This window comes from Cherax quadricarinatus, chromosome 8, assembly GCF_038502225.1.
Source record: "Cherax quadricarinatus isolate ZL_2023a chromosome 8, ASM3850222v1, whole genome shotgun sequence".
NCBI lineage: Eukaryota > Metazoa > Arthropoda > Malacostraca > Decapoda > Parastacidae > Cherax > Cherax quadricarinatus.
In genome coordinates this window covers 43,739,210-43,761,168 of record NC_091299.1, presented here as the reverse complement: position 1 = coordinate 43,761,168, position 21,959 = coordinate 43,739,210, and positions in this window count along the sequence as shown.

Below are 21,959 nucleotides of genomic sequence, written 5' to 3'. Positions count from 1 at the left end.
TGTGCTACAACCCAGTACTGTCATAACCCAGTATTGTGTTACAACCCAGTACTGTGTTATAACCCAGTACTGTGCTACAACCCAGTACTGTCATAACCCAGTATTGTGTTACAAGCCAGTACTGTGTTATAACCCAGTACTGTGCTACAACCCAGTACTGTCATAACGCAGTATTGTGTTACAACCCAGTACTGTGTTATAACCCAGTACTGTGCTACAACCCAGTACTGTCATAACCCAGTATTGTGTTACAACCCAGTACTGTGTTACAGTCCAGTATTGTGTTATAACCCAGTACCGTGAAGACCACTCATATACCCAGTACTGTCATAACAGTACTGTTATAAAAAAGCACAACCATAAGAGTACTGTTATAACCCAGTACCGTGTTACAGCTCAGTACTGTTACAACACAGTACTGTGTTTCACTGCAGTACTGTGTTGCAAAACAGTACTGTGTTACAACCCAGTACTGTTACAACCCAGTAGTTGCAACACTGTACTCTGTTACAACCCAGTACTGTTATAGCACAGTACTGTTACAACCCAGTACTGTTACAGCACTACTATTACAGCACAGTACTGTTACAACCCAGTACTGTTACAGCACTACTATTACAGCACAGTACTGTTACAGCACTACTATTACAGCACAGTACTGTTACAACAATACTATTACAGCACAGTACTGTTACAACCCGGTACTGTTACAGCACTAATATTACAGCACAGTACTGTTACAACCCAGTACTGTTACAGCACTACAATTACAACACAGTACTGTTACAACACTATTACAACACAGTACTGTTACAACACTACTATTACAACACAGTACTGTTACAGCACTATTACAACACAGTACTGTTACAGCACTACTATTACAACACAGTACTGTTACAACACTACTATTACAACACAGTACTGTTACAACACTACTATTACAACACAGTACTGTTACAACACTACTATTACAACACAGTACTGTTACAACACTACTATTACAACACAGTACTGTTACAACACTACTATTACAACACAGTACTGTTACAGCACTACTATTACAACACAGTACTGTTACAACACTAATATTACAACACAGTACTGTTACAACACTACTATTACAACACAGTACTGTTACAGCACTATTACAACACAGTACTGTTACAACACTACTATTACAGCACAGTACTGTTAGAGCACAGTACTGTTAAACCCAGTACTGTTACAACACTACTATTACAGCACAGTACTGTTACAGCACTACTATTACAACACAGTACTGTTACAACCCAGTACTGTTACAACACTACTGTTACAACACAGTACTGTTACAACACTACTATTACAGCACAGTACTCTTACAACCCAGTACTGTTACAACACTATTACAGCACAGTACTGTTACAGCACTACTAGTACAACACAGTACTGTTACAACACTACTATTTCAACACAGTAGTTACAGCACTACTATTACAACACAGTACTGTTACAACACTACTATTACAACACAGTACTGTTACAACACTACTATTACAACACAGTACTGTTACAGCACTACTATTACAACACAGTACTGTTACAACACTACTGTACTGTTACACAACACTACTATTACAGCACAGTACTGTTACAGCACAGTACTGTTACAACCCAGTACTTTTACAACACTACTGTTACAACAGTACTGTTACAACACTATTACAGCACAGTACTGTTACAACCCAGTACTGTTACAACATTACTATTACAGCACAGTACTGTTACAGCACTACTATTACAACACAGTACTGTTACAACCCAGTACTGTTACAACACTACTATTACAGCACAGTACTGTTACAGCACTACTATTACAACACAGTACTGTTACAACACTACTATTACAGCACAGTACTGTTACAGCACTACTATTACAGCACAGTACTGTTACAACCCAGTACTGTTACAACACTACTATTACAGCACAGTACTGTTACAGCACTACTATTACAAAACAGTACTGTTACAACCCAGTACTGTTACAACACTACAACACAGAACTGTTACACAACACTACACCACAGTACTGTTACAACACTACTATTACAACACAGTACTGTTACAACACTACTATTACAACACAGTACTGTTACAACACTACTGTTACAACACAGTACTGTTACAGCACTACTATTACAACACAGTTTACAACACTACTATTACAACACAGTACTGTTACAACACTACTATTACAACACAGTACTGTTAAACACTATTACAACACTTACAGCACAGTACTGTTACAACACTACTATTACAGCACAGTACTGTTACAACACTACTATTACAACACAGTACTGTTACAACACTACTGTTACAACACAGTACTGTTACAACACTACTATTACAACACTACTGTTACAACACTGTTACAACACAGTACTGTTACAACAGTACTTTTACAACACTACTATTACAACACAGTACAGTTACAACACTACTGTTACAACACAGTACTGTTACAACACTACTATTACAACACAGTACTGTTACAACACTACTATTACAACACAGTACTGTTACAACACAGTACTGTTACAACACTACTATTACAACACAGTACTGTTACAACACTACTATTACAACACAGTACTGTTACAACACCGTACTATTACAACCCTGTTACAACACTACTATTACAGCACAGCACTACAACACTACTGTTACAACACAGTACTGTTACAACACTACTATTACAACACAGTACTGTTACAACACTACTGTTACAACACTACTATTACAACACAGTACTGTTACAACACTACTGTTACAACACAGTACTGTTACAACACTGTTACAACACAGTACACTACTATTACAACACAGTACTGTTACAACACTACTATTACAACACAGTACTGTTACAACACAGTACTGTTACAACACTACTATTACAACACAGTACTGTTACAACACTACTATTACAACACAGTACTGTTACAACACTACTATTACAACACAGTACTGTTACAACACTACTAATACAGCACAGTACTGTTACAACACTACTGATACAACCCAGTACTGTTACAACACTACTATTACAGCACAGTACTGTTACAACCCAGTAGTGTTACAACACTACTATTACAGCACAGTACTGTTACAACACTACTGTTACAACACAGTACTGTTACAACACTACTATTACAGCACAGTACTGTTACAACACTACTGTTACAACCCAGTACTGTTACAACACTACTATTACAGCACAGTACTGTTACAACACTACTGTTACAACGCAGTACTGTTACAACACTACTATTACAGAACAGTACTGTTACAACACTACTGTTACAACCCAGTACTGTTACAACACTACTATTACAGCACAGTACTGTTACAACACTATTGTTACAACACAGTACTGTTACAACACTACTATTTCAACACAGTACTGTTACAACACTACTATTACAACACAGTACTGTTACAACACTACTATTACAACACAGTACTGTTACAACACTACTATTACAACACAGTACTGTTACAACACTACTATTACAGCACAGTACTGTTACAACACTACTATTACAACACAGTACTGTTACAACACTACTGTTACAACACAGTACTGTTACAACACTACTATTACAACACTACTGTTACAATACTACTGTTACAACACAGTACTGTTACAACAGTACTGTTACAACACTACTATTACAACACAGTACTGTTACAACACTACTGTTACAACACAGTACTGTTACACTACTATTACAACACAGTACTGTTACAACACTACTATTACAACACAGTACTGTTACAACACTACTATTACAACACAGTACTGTTACAACACTACTATTACAACACAGTACTGATACAACACTACTAATACAGCACAGTACTATTACAACACTACTGATACAACCCAGTACTGTTACAACACTACTATTACAACACAGTACTGTTACAACCCAGTAGTGCTACAACACTACTATTACAGCACAGTACTGTTACAACACTACTGTTACAACACAGTACTGTTACAACACTACTATTACAGCACAGTACTGTTACAACACTACTGTTACAACACAGTACTGTTACAACACTATTACAGCACAGTACTGTTACAACCCAGTACTGTTACAACACTACTATTACAGCACAGTACTGTTACAACACTACTGTTACAACGCAGTACTGTTACAACACTACTATTACATCACAGTACTGTTACAATACTACTGCTACAACCCAGTACTGTTACAACACTACTATTACAGCACAGTACTGTTACAACACTACTGTTACAACACAGTACTGTTACAACACTACTATTACAACACAGTACTGTTACAACACTACTATTACAACACAGTACTGTTACAACACTACTATTACAACACAGTACTGTTACAACACTACTATTACAACACAGTACTGTTACAACACTACTGTTACAACACAGTACTGTTACAACACTACTGTTACAACCCTGTACTGTTACAGCACTACTATTACAACACAGTACTGTTACAACACAGTACTGTTACAACACTACTATTACAGCACAGTACTGTTACAACCCAGTACTGTTACAAAACTACTATTACAGCACAGTACTGTTACAGCACTACTATTACAACACAGTACTGTTACAACCCAGTACTGTTACAACACTACTATTACAGCACAGTACTGTTACAGCACTACTATTACTACACAGTACTGTTACAAACCCAGTACTGTTACAACACTACTATTACACCACAGTACTGTTAAAACACAGTACTGTTACAACACTACTATTACAGCACAGTACTGTTACAACACTGTTACAACCCAGTACTGTTACAACACTACTATTACAGCACAGTACTGTTACAACACTACTGTTACAACACAGTACTGTTACAACACTACTATTACAACACAGTACTGTTACAACACTACTATTACAACACTTTACTGTTACAACACTATTACAAAACAGTACTGTTACAGCACTACTATTACAACACAGTACTGTTACAACCCAGTACTGTTACAACACTACTATTACAGCACAGTACTGTTACAATACTGTTACAACACTGTACTGTTACAACACTACTATTACAGCACAGTACTGTTACAACACTACTGTTACAACCCAGTACTCTTACAACACTATTACAGCACAGTACTGTTACAACACTACTGTTACAACACGCTACTGTTACAACACTACTATTACAACACAGTACTGTTACAACACTAATATTACAACACAGTACTGTTACAACACTACTATTACAACACAGTACTGTTACAATACTATTACAACACAGTACTGTTACAACACTACTATTATAACACAGTACTGTTACAACACTACTATTACAACACAGTACTGTTACAACACTACTATTACAACACAGTACTGTTACAACACTACTGTTACAACACAGTACTGTTACAGCACTACTATTACAACACAGTACTGTTACAACACTACTGTTACAACCCAGTACTGTTACAACACTACTATTACAACACAGTACTGTTACAACACTACTATTACAACCCAGTACTGTTACAACACTACTATTACAGCACAGTACTGTTACAGCACTACTGTTATAACCCAGTACTGTTACAACACTACTGTTACAGCACAGTACTGTTACAACACGACTGTTACAACACAGTACTATTACAACGCGGTAGTTACAACACTGTGTTACAACACAGTACTCTTACAACAGTGTTACAACACAGTACTCTTACAACAGTGTTACAACCCAGTACTCTTACAACACTGTGCTACAACACAGTACTCTTGCAACAGTGTTACAACACAGTACTCTTACAACAGTGTTACAACACAGTACTCTTACAACAGTGTTACAACACAGTACTCTTACAACACAGTGTTACAACACAGTACTCTTACAACAGTGTTACAACACAGTACTCTTACAACACTGTTACAACACAGTACTCTTACAACAGTGTTACAACACAGTAGTTACAACACAGTGTTACAACACAGTACTCTTGCAACACAGTGTTACAACACAGTACTCTTACAACAGTGTTACAACACAGTACTCTTACAACACTGTGTTACAACACAGTACTCTTACAACAGTGTTACAACACAGTACTCTTACAACAGTGTTACAACACAGTACTCTTACAACAGTGTTACAACACAGTACTCTTACAACACAGTGTTACAACACAGTAGTTACAACACAGTGTTACAACACAGTACTCTTGCAACACAGTGTTACAACACAGTACTCTTACAACAGTGTTACAACACAGTACTCTTACAACACAGTGTTACAACACAGTAGTTACAACACAGTGTTACAACAAAGTACTCTTACAACAGTGTTATAACACAGTACTCTTACAACAGTGTTACAACACAGTGTTACAACACAGTGTTACAACACAGTAGTTACAACACAGTGTTACAACACAGTACTCTTACAACACAGTACTCTTACAACACTGTGTTACAACACAGTACTCTTACAACAGTGTTACAACACAGTGTTACAACACAGTGTTACAACACAGTAGTTACAACACAGTGTTACAACACAGTACTCTTACAACACAGTGTTACAACACAGTACTCTTACAACAGTGTTACAACACAGTACTCTTACAACAGTGTTACAACACAGTACTCTTACAACAGTGTTACAACACAGTACTCTTACAACAGTGTTACAACACAGTACTCTTACAACAGTGTTACAACACAGTACTCTTACAACACTGTGTTACAACACAGTACTCTTACAACACTGTGTTACAACACAGTACTCTTACAACAGTGTTACAACACAGTACTCTTACAACACAGTGTTACAACACAGTACTCTTACAACAGTGTTACAACACAGTACTCTTACAACACAGTGTTACAACACAGTACTCTTACAACACTGTGTTACAACACAGTACTCTTATAACAGTGTTACAACACAGTACTCTTACAACAGTGTTACAACACAGTACTCTTACAACACAGTGTTACAACACAGTACTCTTACAACACAGTGTTACAACACAGTACTCTTACAACAGTGTTACAACACAGTACTCTTACAACAGTGTTACAACACAGTACTCTTACAACAGTGTTACAACACAGTACTCTTACAACAGTGTTACAACACAGTACTCTTACAACACTGTGTTACAACACAGTACTCTTACAACAGTGTTACCACACAGTGTTACAACACAGTACTCTTACAACACAGTGTTACAACACAGTACTCTTACAACACAGTGTTACAACACAGTACTCTTACAACACAGTGTTACAACACAGTACTCTTACAACAGTGTTACAACACAGTACTCTTACAACACAGTGTTACAACACAGTACTCTTACAACAGTGTTACAACACAGTACTCTTACAACAGTGTTACTCTTACAACAGTGTTACAACACAGTACTCTTACAACACTGTGTTACAACACAGTACTCTTACAACAGTGTTACAACACAGTACTCTTACAACAGTGTTACAACACAGTACTCTTACAACAGTGTTACAACACAGTACTCTTACAACAGTGTTACAACACAGTACTCTTACAACACAGTGTTACAACACAGTACTATACACAGTTACAACACAGTACTCTTACAACAGTGTTACAACACAGTACTCTTACAACAGTGTTACAACACAGTACTCTTACAACAGTGTTACAACACAGTACTCTTACAACAGTGTTACAACACAGTACTCTTACAACAGTGTTACAACACAGTACTCTTACAACAGTGTTACAACACAGTACTCTTACAACAGTGTTACAACACAGTACTCTTACAACAGTGTTACAACACAGTACTCTTACAACAGTGTTACAACACAGTACTCTTACAACAGTGTTACAACACAGTACTCTTACAACAGTGTTACAACACAGTACTCTTACAACAGTGTTACAACACAGTACTCTTACAACAGTGTTACAACACAGTACTCTTACAACAGTGTTACAACACAGTACTCTTACAACAGTGTTACAACACAGTGTTACAACACAGTACTCTTACAACAGTGTTACAACACAGTACTCTTACAACAGTGTTACAACACAGTACTCTTACAACAGTGTTACAACACAGTACTCTTACAACAGTGTTACAACACAGTACTCTTACAACAGTGTTACAACACAGTACTCTTACAACACAGTGTTACAACACAGTACTCTTATAACAGTGTTACAACACAGTACTCTTACAACAGTGTTACAACACAGTACTCTTACAACACTGTGTTACAACACAGTACTCTTACAACAGTGTTACAACACAGTACTCTTACAACAGTGTTACAACACAGTACTCTTACAACAGTGTTACAACACAGTACTCTTACAACAGTGTTACAACACAGTACTCTTACAACAGTGTTACAACACAGTACTCTTACAACAGTGTTACAACACAGTACTCTTACAACACAGTGTTACAACACAGTACTCTTACAACAGTGTTACAACACAGTACTCTTACAACAGTGTTACAACACAGTACTCTTACAACAGTGTTACAACACAGTACTCTTACAACAGTGTTACAACACAGTACTCTTACAACAGTGTTACAACATAGTACTCTTACAACAGTGTTACAACACAGTACTCTTACAACACAGTACTTACAACACAGTACTCTTACAACAGTGTTACAACACAGTACTCTTACAACAGTGTTACAACACAGTACTCTTACAACAGTGTGTTACAACACAGTACTCTTACAACACTGTGTTACAACACAGTACTCTTACAACACTGTGTTACAACACAGTACTCTTACAACACTGTGTTACAACACAGTACTCTTACAACAGTGTTACAACACAGTACTGTTACAACACTACTATAGTATTGTAACAGTACTGTGTTGTAATAGTAGTGTTGTAACAGTACTGTGTTGTAATATTAGTGTTGTAACAGTACTGTGTTGTAATAGTAGTGTTGTAACAGTAGTGTGTTGTATTTGTTACAACACACTACTGTTACAACACTACTATTACAACACAGTACTGTTACAACACTAATATTACAACACAATACTGTTACAACACTACTATTACAACACAGTAGTTACAATACTATTACAACACAGTACTGTTACAACACTACTATTATAACACAGTACTGTTACAACACTACTATTACAACACAGTACTGTTACAACACTACTATTACAACACAGTACTGTTACAACACTACTGTTACAACACAGTACTGTTACAGCACTACTATTACAACACAGTACTGTTACAACACTACTGTTACAACCCAGTACTGTTACAACACTACTATTACAGCACAGTACTGTTACAACACTACTATTACAACCCAGTACTGTTACAACACTACTATTTTAGCACAGTACTGTTACAGCACTACTGTTACAGCCCAGTACTGTTACAACACTACTGTTACAGCACAGTACTGTTACAACACTACTGTTACAACACAGTACTATTACAACGCGGTAGTTACAACACTGTGTTACAACACAGTACTCTTACAACAGTGTTACAACACAGTACTCTTACAACAGTGTTACAACACAGTACTCTTACAACACTGTGCTACAACACAGTACTCTTACAACAGTGTTACAACACAGTACTCTTACAACACTGTGTTACAACACAGTACTCTTACAACAGTGTTACAACACAGTACTCTTACAACACAGTGTTACAACACAGTACTCTTACAACAGTGTTACAACACAGTACTCTTACAACACTGTGTTACAACACAGTACTCTTACAACAGTGTTACAACACAGTTCTCTTACAACACTGTGTTACAACACAGTACTCTTACAACAGTGTTACAACACAGTACTCTTACAACACTGTGTTACAACACAGTACTCTTACAACAGTGTTACAACACAGTACTCTTATAACACAGTGTTACAACACAGTACTCTTACAACAGTGTTACAACACAGTACTCTTACAACACAGTGTTACAACACAGTTACAACACAGTGTTACAACACAGTACTCTTACAACACAGTGTTACAACACAGTACTCTTACAACACAGTGTTACAACACAGTACTCTTACAACACAGTGTTACAACACAGTACTCTTACAACACAGTGTTACAACACAGTAGTTACAACACAGTGTTACAACAAAGTACTCTTACAACAGTGTTATAACACAGTACTCTTACAACAGTGTTACAACACAGTTACAACACAGTGTTACAACACAGTAGTTACAACACAGTGTTACAACACAGTACTCTTACAACACTGTGTTACAACACAGTACTCTTACAACAGTGTTACAACACAGTGTTACAACACAGTGTTACAACACAGTAGTTACAACACAGTGTTACAACACAGTACTCTTACAACAGTGTTACAACACAGTACTCTTACAACAGTGTTACAACACAGTACTCTTACAACAGTGTTACAACACAGTACTCTTACAACAGTGTTACAACACAGTACTCTTACAACAGTGTTACAACACAGTACTCTTACAACAGTGTTACAACACAGTACTCTTACAACAGTGTTACAACACAGTACTCTTACAACAGAGTGTTACAACACAGTACTCTTACAACACTGTGTTACAACACAGTACTCTTACAACAGTGTTACAACACAGTACTCTTACAACAGTGTTACAACACAGTACTCTTACAACAGTGTTACAACACAGTACTCTTACAACAGTGTTACAACACAGTACTCTTACAACACAGTGTTACAACACAGTACTCTTACAACAGTGTTACAACACAGTACTCTTACAACACTGTGTTACAACACAGTACTCTTACAACAGTGTTACAACACAGTACTCTTAAAACAGTGTTACAACACAGTACTCTTACAACAGTGTTACAACACAGTACTCTTACAACAGTGCTACAACACAGTACTCTTGCAACAGTGTTACAACACAGTACTCTTACAACAGTGTTACAACACAGTACTCTTACAACACTGTGTTACAACACAGTACTCTTACAACAGTGTTACAACACAGTACTCTTACAACAGTGCTACAACACAGTACTCTTACAACAGTGTTACAACACAGTACTCTTACAACAGTGTTACAACACAGTACTCTTACAACAGTGCTACAACACAGTACTCTTACAACAGTGCTACAACACAGTACTCTTACAACAGTGTTACAACACAGTACTCTTACAACAGTGTTACAACACAGTACTCTTACAACAGTATTACAACACAGTACTCTTACAACACAGTGTTACAACACAGTACTCTTACAACAGTGTTACAACACAGTACTCTTACAACACAGTGTTACAACACAGTACTCTTACAACAGTGTTACAACACAGTACTCTTACAACAGTGTTACAACACAGTACTCTTACAACACAGTAGTTACAACACAGTACTCTTACAACAGTGTTACAACACAGTACTCTTACAACAGTGTTACAACACAGTACTCTTACAACAGTGTTACAACACAGTACTCTTACAACAGTGTTACAACACAGTACTCTTACAACACTGTGTTACAACACAGTACTCTTACAACACTGTGTTACAACACAGTACTCTTACAACACTGTGTTACAACACAGTACTCTTACAACAGTGTTACAACACAGTACTCTTACAACACTGTGTTACAACACAGTACTCTTACAACACTGTGTTACAACACAGTACTCTTACAACACTGTGTTACAACACAGTACTCTTACAACAGTGTTACAACACAGTACTCTTACAACACTGTGTTACAACACAGTACTCTTACAACACTGTGTTACATCACAGTACTCTTACAACAGTGTTACAACACAGTACTCTTACAACAGTGTTACAACACAGTACTCTTACAACAGTGTTACAACACAGTACTCTTACAACACTGTGTTACAACACAGTACTCTTACAACACTGTGTTACAACACAGTACTCTTACAACACTGTGTTACAACACAGTACTCTTACAACAGTGTTACAACACAGTACTCTTACAACAGTGTTACAACACAGTACTCTTACAACAGTGTTACAACACAGTACTCTTACAACACTGTGTTACAACACAGTACTCTTACAACACAGTGTTACAACACAGTACTCTTACAACACAGTGTTACAACACAGTACTCTTACAACACTGTGTTACAACACAGTACTCTTACAACAGTGTTACAACACAGTGTTACAACACAGTGTTACAACACAGTACTCTTACAACAGTGTTACAACACAGTACTCTTACAACACTGTGTTACAACACAGTACTCTTACAACAGTGTTACAACACAGTGTTACAACACAGTACTCTTACAACACTGTGTTACAACACAGTATTCTTACAACAGTGTTACAACACAGTGTTACAACACAGTGTTACAACACAGTACTCTTACAACAGTGTTACAACACAGTACTCTTACAACACTGTGTTACAACACAGTACTCTTACAACAGTGTTACAACACAGTGTTACAACACAGTGTTTCAACACAGTGTTACAACACAGTACTCTTACAACACAGTGTTACAACACAGTACTCTTACAACACAGTGTTACAACACAGTGTTACAACACAGTGTTACAACACAGTGTTACAACACAGTGTTACAACACAGTGTTACAACACAGTGTTACAACACAGTACTCTTACAACACAGTGTTACAACACAGTACTCTTACAACACAGTGTTACAACACAGTACTCTTACAACACAGTGTTACAACACAGTACTCTTACAACAGTGTTACAACACAGTACTCTTACAACAGTGTTACAACACAGTACTCTTACAACAGTGTTACAACACAGTGTTACAACACAGTGTTACAACAGTGTTACAACACAGTGTTACAACACAGTGTTACAACACAGTGTTACAACACAGTGTTACAACACAGTGTTACAACACAGTGTTACAACACAGTGTTACAACACAGTGTTACAACACAGTGTTACAACAGTGTTACAACACAGTGTTACAACACAGTGTTACAACACAGTGTTACAACACAGTGTTACAACACAGTACTCTTACAACAGTGTTACAACACAGTGTTACAACACAGTGTTACAACACAGTGTTACAACACAGTACTCTTACAACAGTGTTACAACACAGTGTTACAACACAGTGTTACAACACAGTGTTACAACACAGTGTTACAACACAGTGTTACAACACAGTGTTACAACACAGTGTTACAACACAGTGTTACAACACAGTACTCTTACAACAGTGTTACAACACAGTGTTACAACACAGTGTTACAACACAGTGTTACAACACAGTACTCTTACAACAGTGTTACAACACAGTGTTACAACACAGTGTTACAACACAGTGTTACAACACAGTGTTACAACACAGTGTTACAACACAGTGTTACAACACAGTGTTACAACACAGTGTTACAACACAGTGTTACAACACAGTGTTACAACAGTGTTACAGCACAGTGTTACAACACAGTGTTACAACACAGTGTTACAACACAGTGTTACAACACAGTACTCTTACAACAGTGTTACAACACAGTGTTACAACACAGTGTTACAACACAGTACTCTTACAACAGTGTTACAACACAGTGTTACAACACAGTGTTACAACACAGTGTTACAACACAGTGTTACAACACAGTGTTACAACACAGTGTTACAACACAGTACTCTTACAACAGTGTTACAGTACAGTGTTACAGTACAGTGTTACAGTACAGTGTTACAATACAGTGTTACAGTATAGTGTTACAGTACAGTGTTACAGTACAGTGTTACAGTACAGTGTTACAACACAGTGTTACAACACAGTACTCTTACAACAGTGTTACAACACAGTGTTACAACACAGTGTTACAACACAGTACTCTTACAACAGTGTTACAACACAGTGTTACAACACAGTGTTACAACACAGTGTTACAACACAGTGTTACAACACAGTGTTACAACACAGTGTTACAACACAGTACTCTTACAACAGTGTTACAACACAGTGTTACAACACAGTGTTACAACACAGTGTTACAACACAGTGTTACAACACAGTGTTACAACACAGTGTTACAACACAGTGTTACAACACAGTACTCTTACAACAGTGTTACAACACAGTGTTACAACACAGTGTTACAACACAGTGTTACAACACAGTGTTACAACACAGTGTTACAACACAGTGTTACAACACAGTGTTACAACACAGTGTTACAACACAGTACTCTTACAACAGTGTTACAACACAGTGTTACAACACAGTGTTACAACACAGTGTTACAACACAGTGTTACAACACAGTGTTACAACACAGTGTTACAACACAGTGTTACAACACAGTGTTACAACACAGTGCTACAACACAGTACTCTTACATTCACATACACAAAATATTAGTCAAAACAGTCGACACTTCAGAGAATATTTTTATTTAATCTTTTCATTTTTACTTTATAATAAAATTAAAATTACAAATTGCGATTTTTTCTTATAAGAAGATCACAGCAGGAGCACTGCAGCAGGCCTGCTGGCCCATGCGAGGCAGGTCCAAGTCACCTCCTGGTTTAAACCAATGTCCCACCTAGTCAGGTCAGGTCACATCCACTTAAGGAAGGACCACTACATCAGACCTAGTAGCACAAGCTAGTCAGGTCCAACTACACAACGTCTCAGCTTCTATGACGGTACTCGGGAGTTTGTTCCACTCATCCACTATTACCAAACCAGTGCTGTCCTATATCCTTCCTGAATCTGAATTTATACGTCTTCGGAGGCTTCTTACTTTATTGTTAAGTAGTGGTGGGTTACACAGGCTTGTGTGTTTGTGCCCATGGCCCGGGCAGGGCCATGCCCACGAGAGAGAGCTGGGAGTACTTGTGTCTTGATGCCAGGCCGCTGTGTGAGTGAGAGCGAGGCAAGTCTGGGCATACTGAAGTGGCAAGGCCTATAGATGGCAGCACCAGCATAGCGCGAAATATGAACTAAGCTGGCAGACAGCATGGGCTGTCTGTGCAGACAGTACAGGCTGTCTACATACGCTCGGCCACCTACCGCGCGTCGTCCCGACGCGACAATACTGGTAGTAAAAGAAACTCGGTCTCTCTCTCGTAGGAACAGGGCACAGAACACAAAATAAAAACATATATATACATATGGACATGGAAAAAAAAACTTCCTACAGGGAGGGAAGAAAAAAACATGTGGGGTGTGCTAAACATCGTGGTCATAGGCAGTGAGCGTCGATGGGCATCACTGCACGCCTTCCTGCGTCTGGACAGATACTGCAACACGGGAGACATCGCTGCGGCTGAGCTGTGACGTAACAGGGTACGGTCTCCTCTGGAACGGTGAAGCAGACATCGTAGGAGTCGCTGCAGGTTTTCACTCAACCTGGGGCACGACATGCTGGTGCCCTCGAGTGAGGCGTCGACAAAACTCGGCAACTGGGCAGGACTTCTGGCAAGCGACTCAGGAGGACACTTCTCGACTGGTACTGTCGCTGGGCTGTCACTGCCGGCGAGCGTGGAGCGAGTTGTGGAGCGAGTCGTGGCAGAGACGACTGGGCGAAACATCTGGGAGTCGTAACATCATACACCAGACTGCAGTGAGAGAGCTAGCAGTCAAAGTGACATCATCTTTGTGCAGGCTGCTCACTGAAGCTTGTGACACGAGGCTGACACAGCGCCTGCCGACAGGGCTGGCTGCGGCTTGACGAGTATCATCTCTCGACAGTTGGAGTTATAGCAGAGGTTAGTCTAAGCGTCCCCAGACTTGTTTCTCTACATATAACTGCACTCTGACGGTCTGGAGGTGAAGTGAAACAAATCTCGATGGGAATCGTAGCAGGTACGATTCTGCAGAACAACACGAGCGACGAGCATAAAAGCTTTCTGTACAAGGGGGCTCATACGCTCAGGGCTGAGTAATCAGCTGTCAAACACACTGGTTACAAGGGTGACTTAACACAGTGGTGCTACTCAGGTCTGGCTGGCTCAGACCTCGCTGGACACACGGAAACTTACAAACACACCGCTGTACATACGGTACAACATGGCTTAACTAGCAAATGATGCTTTTCTGCGCATAAAACTGACTAAGACATACTAAAATGTGAGAACACTGACTGAGAGGAATTAATTAACACACGACATATATCTTCTCTCAATCTTCTCGACAATACTGAAATAATTACTGAACACTCGATGGTGACATCATGTGATGTCAGGCGTGATGTCGCGAGGTGACGTCAGCAGAGGTGACGTCAGTCTCGAGGTGACGTCAGCAGACATCTCTATAACGGGTTTGTTTGGTAGGTGCTGCAAGCGGGTGGTTAATGATACATCTTCAGAGGCTTCTTACTTTATTGTTATTGTCGTTGTGGGTACACAGGCTTGTGTTGTGCCCTTGGCCCGGGCAGGGCCATCCCACGAGAGAGAGCTGGGAGTACCTTGTGTCTTGCTGCTAGGCCGCTGTGTGAGTGAGAGGTGAGGCAAGTCTGGGCATACTGAAGTGGCAAGGCCTATAGGTGGCAGCACCAGCATGGCGCGAAATATGAACTAAGCTGGCAGACAGCATGGGCTGTCTGTGCAGACAGTACAGGCTGTCTACATACGCTCGGCCACCTACCGCGCGTCGTCCCGACGCGACAATACTGGTGGTAAAAGAAACTCGGTCTCTCTCTCGTAGGAACAGGGCACAGAACACAAAATAAAAACATATATATACATATGGACATGGAAAAAAAAACTTCCTACAGGGAGGGAAGAAAAAAACATGTGGGGTGTGCTAAACATCGTGGTCAAAGGCAGTGAGCGTCGAAGGGCATCACTGCACGCCTTCCTGCGTCTGGACAGATACTGCAACACAGGAGACATCGCTGCGGCTGAGCTGTGACGTAACAGGTTACGGTCTCCTCTGGAACGGTGAAGCAGTCATCGTAGGAGTCGCTGCAGGTTTTCACTCAACCTGGGGCACGACATGCTGGTGCCCTCGAGTGAGGCGTCGACAAAACTCGGCAACTGGGCAGGACTTCTGGCAAGCGACTCAGGAGGACACTTCTCGACTGGTACTGTCGCTGGGCTGTCACTGCCGGCGAGCGTGGAGCGAGTTGTGGAGCGAGTCGTGGCAGAGACGACTGGGCGAAACATCTGGGAGTCGTAACATCATACACCAGACTGCAGTGAGAGAGCTAGCAGTCAAAGTGACATCTTCTTTGTGCAGGCTGCTCACTGAAGCTTGTGACACGAGGCTGACACAGCGCCTGCCGACAGGGCTGACTGCGGCTTGGCGAGTATCATCTCGACAGTTGGAGTTATAGCAGAGGTTAGTCTAAGCGTCCCCAGACTTGTTTCTCTACATATAACTGCACTCTGACGGTCTGGAGGTGAAGTGAAACAAATCTCGATGGGAATCGTAGCAGGTACGATTCTGCAGAACATCACGAGCGACGAGCATAAAAGCTTTCTGTACAAGAGGGCTCGGTCACTCGGAGCTGTCTTGACATCAGCTGTCAAACATACTGGTCACACGGGTGACTTAGCACAGTGGTGCTACTCAGGTCTGGCTCAGACCTCACTGGACACATGGAAACTTTAAAAACACACCGCGGTACAACATGGGTTAAACTAGCAAATGATGCTTTTCTGTGCATAAAACTGACACTAAGACATATACTAAAATGTGAGAACACTGACTGAGAGGAATTAATTAACACACGACATATATCTTCTCTCAATCTTCTCGAAAATATTAAAATAATTACTAGAAACACTCGATGTGACATCATGTGATGTCAGGCGTGATGATGTCAGCAGCACTGACGTCAGCAGACATCTCGAGGTGACGTCAGCAGACATCTCGAGGTGATGTCAGCAGACATCTCGAGGTGACGTCAGCAGACATCTCGAGGTGACGTCAGCAGACATCTCGAGGTGACGTCAGCAGACATCTCGAGGTGACGTCATGAAGTCGGGCAGCATCGTGGGTGACGTCAATGTGATGCGGGCAGCAGACCACAGCATGTGGCCTGGGACATCTGGTAACTCACGTAGCTCGTAGGTCTACGTGACATCGCCCACACCCACGTGGCGTCGTGATCCACGTGGTGTCGTGATCTACGTGGCATGCTGATCCACGTAGCTTCGAGTGGCCTCGGGCACTCGGATACACAGCTCTGGCAATGAATCACACGAAAAACAGCAGAAAACACAGCAGAGGGAGTGGGCAGTGGTGAGTGGTGTATGGTAGACGGGTGAGCGTGAGTAGGGCGAGCATGGGCAAGGTGAGGAACAGCCACTTCCTCTCCTCTCCTCCCCCACCCACAAATACGTAGAGAACTCACACTGGACGCAGAAATCACCACAAAACTCACCTCTGGCTTGCTGAAACGGCTGTGCTGAGCTGAACAACAACAACAGCAACATACAAGTGACGCTGAACACGTGATTTGAGAAACAGCGTGGGACACTGTAGCGTGGGACGCTGTAGCGTGGGGTCACTGTGACGCCACTTACAATTCTCGGAGAATTTCGGCAAATTTCGGCTGGATCCTGCTTGTACCTGTGTCTGGATGCTCAAACGTGCAGACACGACATCAGGATAACTCGTTGAGAGACGGATGCTTCTTGTATGGGATGATGAAGTGAAGATGACTTCATACCTCTCCTTCCTCTCTCCAGGGTAAACACAACTGCTGCAACCACCGCTGGTACCATTATAACGAGCTTGTTTGGTAGGTGCTGCAAGCGGGTGGTTAATGATACGTCTTCGGAGGCTTCTTACTTTATTGTTAAGTCGTAGTGGGTACCCAGGCTTGTGTGTTTGTGCCCATGGCCGGGCAGGGCCATCCCACGAGAGAGAGCTACTAGTACTTGTGTCTTCCTGCTAAGCCGCTGTGTGAGTGAGAGCGAGGCAAGTCTGGGCATACTGAAGTGGCAAGGCCTATAGGTGGCAGCACCAGCATGGCGCAAAATATGAACTAAGCTGGCAGACAGCATGGGCTGTCTGTGCAGACAGTACAGGCTGTCTACATTAGGATAGCTGGCTTGGTTATGATAGCTGGCGCGGTTGTTGTGATTGGTTGTGTGGTTGTGATAGTTGGCGTGGTTGGTGTGATAGTTGGTGTGGCTGTTGTGATAGGTTGTGTGGTTGTGATAGTTGGCATGGTTGCTGTGATAGTTGGTGTGGTTGTTGTGGCAGTTGGTGTGGGTGTTGTAATAGTTGGTGTCGTTGTGATAATTGGTGTGGTCGTCGTTGTGATAATATAATTTAAGTGTTTGTTCTGATAGTGTGATTGTAGTTGTTGTGATATTTGGTGTGGTTGCTGTCGTGATAGTTGTTGTAGTTGTTGTGATAGTTGAAGTGGTTGTTGTGATACTTGGAGTGGTTGTTGTGATAGTTGTTGTTGTTGTGATAGTTGCAGTGGTTGTTGCGATAGTTGGTGTGGTTGTGATAGCATGATTGTGGTTGTTGTGATAGAGTGGTTATGTTAGCATGATTGTAGTTATTGTGTTAATTGGTGTGGGTGTTGTTGTGATACTTGGAGTGGTTGTTGTGATACTTGGAGTGGTTGTTGTGATACTTGGAGTGGTTGTTGTGATACTTGGAGTGGTTGTTGTGTTACTTGGAGTGGTTGTGATGTTTGGAGTAGTTGTTGTGTTACTTGGAGTGGTTGTTGTGATACTTGGAGTGGTTGTGATACTTGGAGTGGTTGTTGTGATGGTTGATGTGGTCGTTGTTGTGATAGTTGATGTGGTCGTTGTTGTGATAGTTGACGTGGTCGTTGTTGTGATAGATGACGTGGTCGTTGTTGTGATAGTTGATGTGGTCGTTGTTGTGATAGTTGACGTGGTCGTTGTTGTAATAGTTGATGTGGTCGTTGTTGTGATAGTTGATGTCGTTGTTGTGATAGTTGACGTGGTCGTTGTTGCTGTAGTTGACGTGGTCGTTGTTGTGATAGTTGATGTGGTCGTTGTTGTTGTAGTTGACGTGGTCGTTGTTGTGATAGTTGATGTGGTCGTTGTTGTGATAGTTGATGTGGTCGTTGTTGTGATAGTTGACGTGGTCGTTGTTGTTGTAGTTGACGTGGTCGTTGTTGTGATAGTTGATGTGGTTGTTGTGAAAGTTGACGTGGTCGTTGTTGTGATAGTTGATGTGGTCGTTGTTGTGATAGTTGACGTGGTCGTTGTTGTGATAGTTGATGTGGTCGTTGTTGTGATAGTTGATGCGGTTGTTGTTGTGATAGTTGACGTGGTCGTTGTTGTTGTAGTTGACGTGGTCGTTGTTGTGATAGTTGACGTGGTCGTTGTTGTGATAGTTGATGTGGTCGTTGTTGTGATAGTTGATGCGGTTGTGATAGTTGACGTGGTCGTTGTTGCTGTAGTTGACGTGGTCGTTCTTGTGATAGTTGATGTGGTCGTTGTTGTGATAGTTGACGTGGTCGTTGTGATAGTTGACGTGGTCGTTGTTGTGATAGTTGATGTGGTCGTTGCGATAGTTGATGTGGTCGTTATTGTGATAGTTGACGTGGTCGTTGTTGTGATAGTTGACGTGGTCGTTGTGATAGTTGTCGTTGTTGTGATAGTTGACGTGGTCGTTGTTGTGATAGTTGATGTGGTCGTTGTTGTGATAGTTGATGTAGTCGTTGTTGTGATAGTTGACGTGGTCGTTGTGATAGATGTGGTCGTTGTTGTGATAGTTGATGTGGTCGTTATTGTGATAATTGATGTGGTCGTTATTGTGATAGTTGATGTGGTCGTTATTGTGATAGTTGATGTGGTCGTTATTGTGATAATTGATGTGGTCGTTGTTGTGATAGTTGATGTGGTCGTCATTGTGATAACTGATGTGGTCGTTATTGTGATAGTTGATGTCGTTGTTGTGATAGTTGACGTGGTCGTTGTGATAGTTGATGTGGTCGTTGTTGTGATAGTTGATGTGGTCGTTATTGTGATAATTGATGTGGTCGTTATTGTGATAGTTGACGTGGTCGTTGTGATAGTAGATGTGGTCGTTGTTGTGATAGTTGATGTGGCCGTTATTGTGATAATTGATGTGGTCGTTATTGTGATAGTTGATGTGGTCGTTATTGTGATAGTTGATGTGGTCGTTATTGTGATAGTTGATGTGGTCGTTGTTGTGATAGTTGATATGGTCGTTATTGTGATAACTGATGTGGTCGTTATTGTGATAGTTGATGTGGTCGTTGTTGTGATAGTTGACGTGATCGTTGTGATAGTTGATGTGGTCGTTGTTGTGATAGTTGATATGGTCGTTATTGTGATAACTGATGTGGTCGTTATTGTGATAATTGATGTGGTCGTTGTTGGGCTGGAGGAGTAGCCAGCGCCTCCACCTGGGAGTCTTGTTGGGCTGGAGGGGTAGCCAGCGCCTCCACCCGAGAGTCTTGTTTGGCTTGAGGGGTAGCCAGCGCCTCAACCTGGGAGTCTTGTTGGGCTGGAGGGGTAGCCAGCGCCTCCACCTGGAAGTCTTGTTGGGCTGGAGGGGTAGCCAGCGCCTCCACCTGGGAGTCTTGTTGGGCTGGAGGGGTAGCCAGCGCCTCAACCTGGGAGTCTTGTTTGGCTGGAGGGGTAGCCAGCGCCTCCACCTGGGAGTCTTGTTTAGTTGGAGGGGTAGCCAGCGCCTTCACCTGGGAGTCTTGTTTGGCTTGAGGGGTAGCCAGCGCCTCCACCTGGGAGTCTTGTTGGGCTGGAGGGGTAGCCAGCGCCTCCACCCGAGAGTCTTGTTTGGCTTGAGGGGTAGCCAGCGCCTCAACCTGGGAGTCTTGTTGGGCTGGAGGGGTAGCCAGCGCCTCCACCTGGAAGTCTTGTTGGGCTGGAGGGGTAGCCAGCGCCTCCACCTGGGAGTCTTGTTGGGCTGGAGGGGTAGC